The following is an 8,003-nucleotide window of genomic DNA, read 5'->3' on the forward strand; positions in this document are numbered from 1 at the left end:
GAGATCACATATGGAGCAATTGTTTGTGAAAAGTGTTTGCCCATTTAGGGCTTGCCACACTACAAAATTAAGTCAACTTAAGTCCACTACAATTTCTTGCTCCTTCTGTTAGTGGTGCAGGTGGAAGCACTCCTGGTGAGGACCAGCTGAAATGGGGCATTGCAGGACACTAACAGGTGAAGCGTGTCAGCCCTGCGTGGAGCTCACAGCTGGCTCCTGCCACAGCTTGGGCTGTCAGTGCCAAGGCAAGGGGGAGAGGGTCCACTTGTCAGCCCCACTCAGGACTGACAGCCAACAGGTGATGTAACTAAGAGTGTCCATGTGGACATTGTGCCCCCCCAAGTAAATCAATATAAAGGCTACACCTATTGTGTAGATGCAGTTATGTTGAAGGAGGGGGGAATTACTTCGGTGAATGCAGCATTCTAGTGTAGACACTGACATAAGTAGGTCGATGTAAGCTGCTTTGGGTCAACCTTTAGATAACACAGGGTATTTTGTCTTATTTTTCTGGTGAGTTCATTCAAGACCACAGTGATTGTCTAGTTTCACCCACATAGTTGGGTTGGGGCACTGGATGAGGTTCACCACATGTTCCGATAGGCATATGTAGGACCCCTGGATCTTGAAAGGTGTGTTATAGGGCAAGACGGCATATCAATCATCATAGCAGTGAAAATACAGTTGCAGGTTTAGCATCTGTTGTTATGGCAGGTCAAAAGCTTGTCTCTCAGCAAAAGAAGCTGGTCCAATAAAACATATTACCTCACCGACCTTGTCTCTCTCATATCCTGGGACCAACACAGCTACAACAATACTGCAAACATGAGGAAGGACTTCATTTATAAAGAAACCTGTTAAAGAATGTGATAAAACAGAATTTTGCCTTAATGCTCAACCATGAAGAATTAGAACATCACAAGCTAAAAGTATGCAAAAAGTTAATGGAACTGCAGCAACAAGTACTCGTTAGAGAAAGGAAAGGAAGCACACTTTAATAGATTGCCAAATAAAGCAACAAGGGCTTAACGGAGAAGTTATTGCTCAAATACCTGCATTTTACAAAGGGCCAAGGAGCAAAAAAAGATAGACCGCTTTATCTTACGAGTACACTATTTCACAAATCTTGTCATTGTGATTATTGCTTAGTGAATGTCCTTTCCAATTTTACTTCTGATATATATAGCCTTAACGAACATAGTACCTGTTTTCCTGAAAAACCACGGTCACTTCTGTTGTGGTATCTTAGATCCAAAAAACCCCTACAGAACTAGTTACTATTTCTGGGATATTCCTGAGAGGATTGGACTCAGGGCCATTTTCTGAACACCCCCATATCTACATGGCCTATGGCATCCTTCAGGGCAGTTATACCTTTTTCTTCCTTTATTTTATGCTGCAGTTTTATTGTACATCAGAAAGGACTATTTATTGTATGCGGTAGTGTCTATTTCCATTTTGCTCTACTCTCCAGAGCGTGTGGGGATTTATTTGGAATATGACACCTATTTTCAAAATATTGGTTTAGTTGTTTTCTATTAAACAGGTGCCTAGAAGAGGTTTTAAAAACAAAAAAAAAACCCAAAGATTTATCATTAGTGGTAAGATGTCACATTGCCCCCAGGTTATATATGTAGATCTCAGTCACTTGCTTATTCACAAAAAGTTAAAGTAGAAGTTAAGCTCCCTTATTTACATTCACCAGTATAGATAGGATCAGCGTGGTTGTACATACAGTAACTCCTCACTTAACATTGTAGTTATGTTCCTGAAAAATGCAACTTTAAGTGAAACGATGTTAAATGAATCCAATTTTCCCATAACATTTAATGTAAATGTAGGGGGTCAGGTTCCAAGGAAATTTGTTTTGGGCAGACAAAAGGCACTATATACTATACAGTACTGTACTGTGGTTGGGAAGTGCCACTGGCTTACCCCACACAGGCACAGCCCACTGCAGGCAAGGACACTAGGAAGCACCTTCGCAGCAGCAACGGCAGCTTCCCTGGAGAAGAACAGGCGCCGACTTTGCTGGGGGATTCTCCAGGCCCGCCTCTTCCCACCCCCACTCCTCCTCCTCTCCGGAGCAACCACATCCCTGCTCCTTTCCCCCCCCCAAAGTCCTAAGCACCACTAAACAGCTGTTTGGCAGCGCTTAGGACTTTCTGGGAGGGAGGGGAAGCAGGAGCGGAGACGCAGCACTTCCCTTCTCCTCCGCTCCCTCCCAGAAAGTCCTAAGTGCCGCCAAACAGCTGTTAAGCGCGAAGCCCTGAGAGGAAGGTGGAGGAGTGGGGAAGCACTGCGTCTCCGTTCCTCCTCCTCCCTTCGAGAAAGCTGTTTGGTGGTGCTTAGGACTTTCTGGGAGGGAGAGGGAGGAGCGGAGACACAATACTTCCCCGCTCCTCCTTCTCCCGCCCAGAAAGTCCTAAGCGCCAGTGGGGAAAGCGCTGGGAGGGAGGGGGAGGAGGCGGAGAATTGGAACTTGTGCAGTGCTCCTTTGTAAAATCGCTGCTCTTCCACAGAATCTTACAAGCAGTGGACAGAGCAGGCATCCAAATGACATTATAAGGGAGCATTGCACAACTTTAAACGAGCATGCTCCCTAATAAAGCAGCGATGTAACTTTGAAACAACGTTAAGCGGGAGGACATTAAGTGAGGAGCTACTGTACAGCAATCCACTATGTAGGTGGATTTGTAAACTGTCCAGGGTGTATAGCTTCAAGACACAAATTAATTGGAAGATCTACAAGTGCTTCAACTCACACACCTCTTGAGCTCCACAATGTTCCGAAGGGTACGTCTAGACTACCTGCCATATCGGCGGGTAGTGATCGATTTCTTGGGGATCGATATATCGTGTCTAGATGAGACGCGATATATCGATCCCCGAATGCGCTCCCATTGACTCCAGAACTCCACCAGCACAAACAGCGGTAGCAAAGTCGACAGGGGGAGCTGCGGACATCGATCCTGCACCGTGAGGACGAGAGGTAAATCAATCTAAGATACTTCGACTTCAGCTATTCATGTAGCTGAAGTTGCGTATCTTAGATCGATTCCCCTCCCCCCCAGTGTAGACCAGCCCTAAGCTTCACAATCTAGGAAAATTGGGCGCAGAAAACACTTGGATGTCTTCGCCACATACACTACAGAATTGTACAGCTAATGTGATATTAAGACTATGGCAGCCTTCTGCCTCCTGCTCTCCATTAAATCCAGGGGGGGAAAAAGACATACCAAAGCTGAGATGCAAACATTTTTGTCCAACACTGCTGAGAACAACCTTAAACAAACCACTCTCTGATGTGCAAACGCCAAAGTTGGGCGGGAGGGGAGAGAGAAAAATCCACTATTACTTTAGATAGCTTCAGAATACACCAAAAAAAAAAAAAATCAGAGCAACAACAGTAATTCTATCTAGATTCATCAGTGAACAGGCTTTTATTTATTTCACTCTAGAGACCATGTACATAACATGTAGAAAATAGACCTGACATGTTTGTTTGGGGTTTTTTATTGGGAGGGAGGAGGTGATAACAAACAGGGACAAAGTACATTCACCTCCTCTTATTTGTTTCTGAATGCTATAGTGTAACCTATTAAACACAAGAAAGACAATGCAGAATTCATAAACTTCTCAGGGAACATTTCTCTTTTAAAGTTTAACTGGCCAAAATATACAAAGTTTGAAGTATCATGGGAGATTACAAAGAACACCAAAAAAACCCAATCATCACATAAGAACTCCCTAAACAGCTAATTATTGTCAACCCATCGTCTGTTTTCAACACGTACTGCTGAAAATCATGAACCTCCTCACAGGAAAATAAGCTGAACTGAGTCTGAAGTACAAGAAAAAAAATCTACTTATCTGAAAAAGGCCCTAAGAACACATCATTATGTTATCTCTGAATGCAAACACTGTAACTTTCATTTTCATGCAAATTTTCATTTTACTGATCAGCATCTTTGCCCCGGAGGCAAAAAGACATATCAACAACTCCAGGAAGTTTGTCTGTAGGACTAATTCTTCAAGATAATGGCTTCCACATTCCCCCATCACATTCCTCTCTTGGCTCAAAGAGCTGTTAAATTATCCAGTCTTGACAAAAAGTGAGGAAAAGAGCTTCCTATTTCAACATCTACATGGTTATACCATCACTGGGGTTTCTTTTCTGTTGTTTCCTTCAAGGGGAATTTATTTTCTTTTGGGGACGGTGGTTAAATGACATTAGAATAGCTATCTACACCTACAAAGAACACTGCCATTAAGACGACACAGGAAAATTACAGAGATGGAGGGTGGGGGAAACTGTCTTTTGCTAAATGTCCAGTGCTGTTTAGTCATCCAGTTTAACTAATGCTATGCCTGTTCCTTTCCTGTCACCTAAAGGAGAGAAGAAGAGAGACAGGAGGTCTGAATGACCTCGTCCACAGAAGTGTGCTGCAGCCTTGATTAGATACACCTAGCAGAGGAGACTCAAGGTAATGCACTGCCTTTCCTCCAATTTCAGTAAGGAAAGATGGAAGAGTCTGTTCTTCCTTTTGAATAGGAACAGCAGAATACCTGAGGAGGTGCCAGCACTCTCCTTGTCAGATGACCTAGGATGAGAGATTCTTAAGAATTTCTCTGTTAAACTGCAGAGTATTGAATTTGTTAATTTCTTTGTTAAATTGCAGGGAGTGTTGATAACATCACCTCTGCCTCACAATAAAGTTAGACAAAGGATAAAATGAAGGCATTCCTGAGAGATAATTCACATTAGCAGAGATTGAGGTTAAAAGGGGACATTCAGGTGACTAACTTAAGCCACAAAAGGTAGATAGGGAAGGAACAGAATGACAGAAGTGAGCTCAATTTTTTGTTTTAAATGCAAAGATTCCATTGCAGTGTTTTGGATCTTAACAGCACCACTGAATGAGGCTTACAAATCTAGAGGCACTGTCCACCCTAGATGAAAAGGAAAACAGCGAACAGGCAACATAACGGTGAACAAACGTAACCGTGCCAATCAAGTGTATTGTTTTAACATTTTATAAGAAACACACAAAGCAGTTTAAACCAATATATACTTATTTTTATCCTTTATTCCTTTAAGAATCTCACCAGTAGGAGATGAGGGAAAATGACCATTTCTAGATTGCATAAGCGTATCTGGAACAATTCCCTACTAGCAGTCTCTACCTTTAACATGCCTTCTCTGCTATAGGAGAAGCATATTTAGTTACTGAGCAGAAAGATCCCAAGAAAGGGGAAGGTGAAGACCACAGGAGCCTTCTCTCCCTCTCTTCTTCTTGTCCGCTTTCAAAGCCTTGGAGTGCAGAGGCTAAGGGTAGACAAACTGGGTTACACTCTGATCTTGGTTACGCCAATAGCTCCAGGGACGCTGTTCTGATTTCTACGGGAAGTGCCGCCAACTCCAAACTCTGCGCTGGGGTGTCCGCCTTCCCAACCCCCTACCCCCACGCAAAGATCTCACCCTATCCCGTGTAACTAGCAAACAAACACTTTGCAAGAAAAACAAAAGCCACAATCAGACACTAGAAACCCAAACTATCCGCTTGTAAATATTTAACTTTTGCTGCAGTAAATACCAACGCAGAAATGCCGTCAGGCTACATGGCTCCGAAATCCCTGACTGCAATGGGAACTGTAACACGGACATCAAGGGGACAGGATCTGGCCCTTAAAAACGCCCCATCCCAGGCTGATCTCTCCATGCCAGAGCCTGATCGCAACACGTAACAATGTGGTTTTCCTAGAAGGAAAGCTGGACTGCGTTTACACTGGGATAACGAGCCCCAGCGCGGGCCACAAAACCTCCCCAACCCTTCCAGGATTGGCATACGTGGGCTTCCAGAGGCGGTTTAATCCTTCACTCTCGGGGCTGCTACTTCTTCATACTTCGCGGGAGAACATCGCCCGGCAGCGTCCAAACCCAGCACACCCGGAAAAAGCGAACCCAGCGGAGCGGCCACTCACCGGAGCCTCTGCACAACAAGAACTTCAGAGCAGCTCAACTGCCTGACATAGGCTGCTGCTGCCAGCAAGTTACACTGGAAATAGCAAAGCCTCCCCGCCCTCCAGCAACTACTGCAGCTGCAGCAGCCCTGCCACGCGTAACTCCCGGCTGCAACGGGGCAAAGCAGCAGTGGCCGCGAGCAGACCCACCTTTGTGCCCGGATCCCGACGCTGCTCTCCGGGCTGCGCGCGCTCTGCTGGCGCTCCGGCTGCCAGCCAAGGGCTCTAGCGCGCCGCTCGCGTACTCACTCACTGAGTCTCCGCGGCCGGGCGGCCACCAAGCTGTCAGCCCAGAGGCGTGAGTGCAGCCTCACGTGCGGGTGCTGAGCCAATCCAGAGCGCGAACTGCCCCCCCACACTCCGGTTCCCAGCTCATGTGAACTGTGATCGGTCTAAGAGCTCACTTCGGGTTTGGGACTTTCCAGCGAAGGGAGAAGGTGCTGGATCCCAAGCCAGCAAGGTTGAGAAAAGCTAAAGGAAGACTAATTGCCTTGAAATCGACAAAGAGAAATCAAGTATCAGGGGGGTAGCCATGTTAATCTGGATCTGTAAAAGCAGCAGAGAATCCTGTGGCACCTTATAGACTAACAGACGTTTTGGAGCATGAGCTTTCCTGGGTGTATACCCACTGCGTCAGATGCATCTGATGAAGTGGGTATTCACCCAGGAAGGCTCATGCTCCAAAACGTCTGTTAGTCTATAAGGTGTCACAGGATTCTTTAAAGAGAAATCAAGGAGAGTTAGGTGCCTAAACACCTTTCAGGATCTGCGCCTTAGACTCAGTAAAGCTGTGATTAAAAATTGGAGCTGGCCAAAAAAAATCTATCCAAACTTTTTTGCCCCCAACAAAGTGGCTATTTTGACAAAACAGAAACTTTCCCAAAAAAAGTCCATTAAAAAAAAGGCACAAGTATTGAGTAAAAAGGGTATAATATTTTGCTTTTTCAACAGAAACCTATTTTAAACAAAATCATTTTTGCCTTAGACAAAATTTCGCAATCTGCACTATAGTAATTGCAGGATGTGACCTTTGTTGACTTCCCAGAAAAGGAGATTTATTGGTACAGGAGCAGCTTAGAGGAATAGAGTCTTAAGCAAACACCTATGAACGTGAGTGGCTTCACAAATGAGTTGCATTCAGGGAGACAACTGGCATGTTTGCAGGACTGGGTCTTAAGTGTGGAATTAAAAAATTTTTGAAGAGATTGGAAATCCAAACAACATGGAATTCATTTAGAAAATGTAATTCTAGTTTTCTGTGTCATAAGCTTCACAATACTAAATTTGCTGAGAAAAGCTGACATACTCACCTAGTGACAGAATGCAAATCAGTATGGGAAGGAATTTTTGCCTTATTGAATGAATTCAGGGACTGAATCTTAAACAGCAATGGATAATGTTATGGTAGGAAGACACAGTAACTACCAGTGTAGGCCCTGATCCTACAACTTTTTCTGTCTGCATGGAGCTTCCGTTTTAAGGTCCACCTGCCTGGATCAAGACCGTATTTTGCTACAGTACTTGTCAAATTATTTTGATTATTACATGAGAAAATTTGTCCTACTTTTGGCATGTCCCATGTGACATGATATTAGCATACAATGTCACCATGACATCAGTCCCAATTCAACATTTAAAAACAGGTAAACCAGCTAGAATGAAAATCCTCTTGATCTGTTTTCATGTCTATAATGTTAAAAGGGTATTTTGTAATGTTTTCAGCTGCATTTTTTTTTATTTTTTACAGCATTTGAGGAGAGCTAGTATTTAATTATACAGTTTTAGTCATGAGTTTTATATTTACAATCATTTTATCTAACAGTGCACACTGAGTTCACTAGCCACTTAGTTCAGTTTTGCTTCTTAATCAACTACATTTCCCACTAAAGTTAAGTGAAGCTTAATTATCAATCATTAGAGGGCAGGATTGGGCCCTGTATCATTACAATCTGTTAAATTTTCATTCATTTAGGACTCAG

At 43.8% G+C, this 8,003-nt stretch overlaps 1 protein-coding gene across 3 annotated transcripts in view; it reads right to left on the reverse strand.

Annotated features, from left to right (window-relative positions):
* Nucleotides 1-6,224, reverse strand: part of STXBP6 (syntaxin binding protein 6) — a 222,916-nt gene extending 216,692 nt beyond the window's left edge. For 2 of the 3 annotated variants that reach the window (XM_075065495.1, XM_032763528.2), the window contains exon 1: nucleotides 6,175-6,224. The gene's annotated coding sequence lies outside the window, so the exon portion shown is untranslated. Of the gene's footprint in view, nucleotides 1-5,985; nucleotides 6,039-6,174 lie in introns of those variants that run through there. The other variant, XM_032763529.2, reaches the window with a different exon arrangement.
* Nucleotides 6,225-8,003: the final 1,779 nt, after the last annotated feature.

The sequence above is a fragment of the Chelonoidis abingdonii genome, chromosome 4 (genome assembly GCF_003597395.2).
Source record: "Chelonoidis abingdonii isolate Lonesome George chromosome 4, CheloAbing_2.0, whole genome shotgun sequence".
In the NCBI taxonomy this organism is placed as follows: domain Eukaryota; kingdom Metazoa; phylum Chordata; order Testudines; family Testudinidae; genus Chelonoidis; species Chelonoidis abingdonii.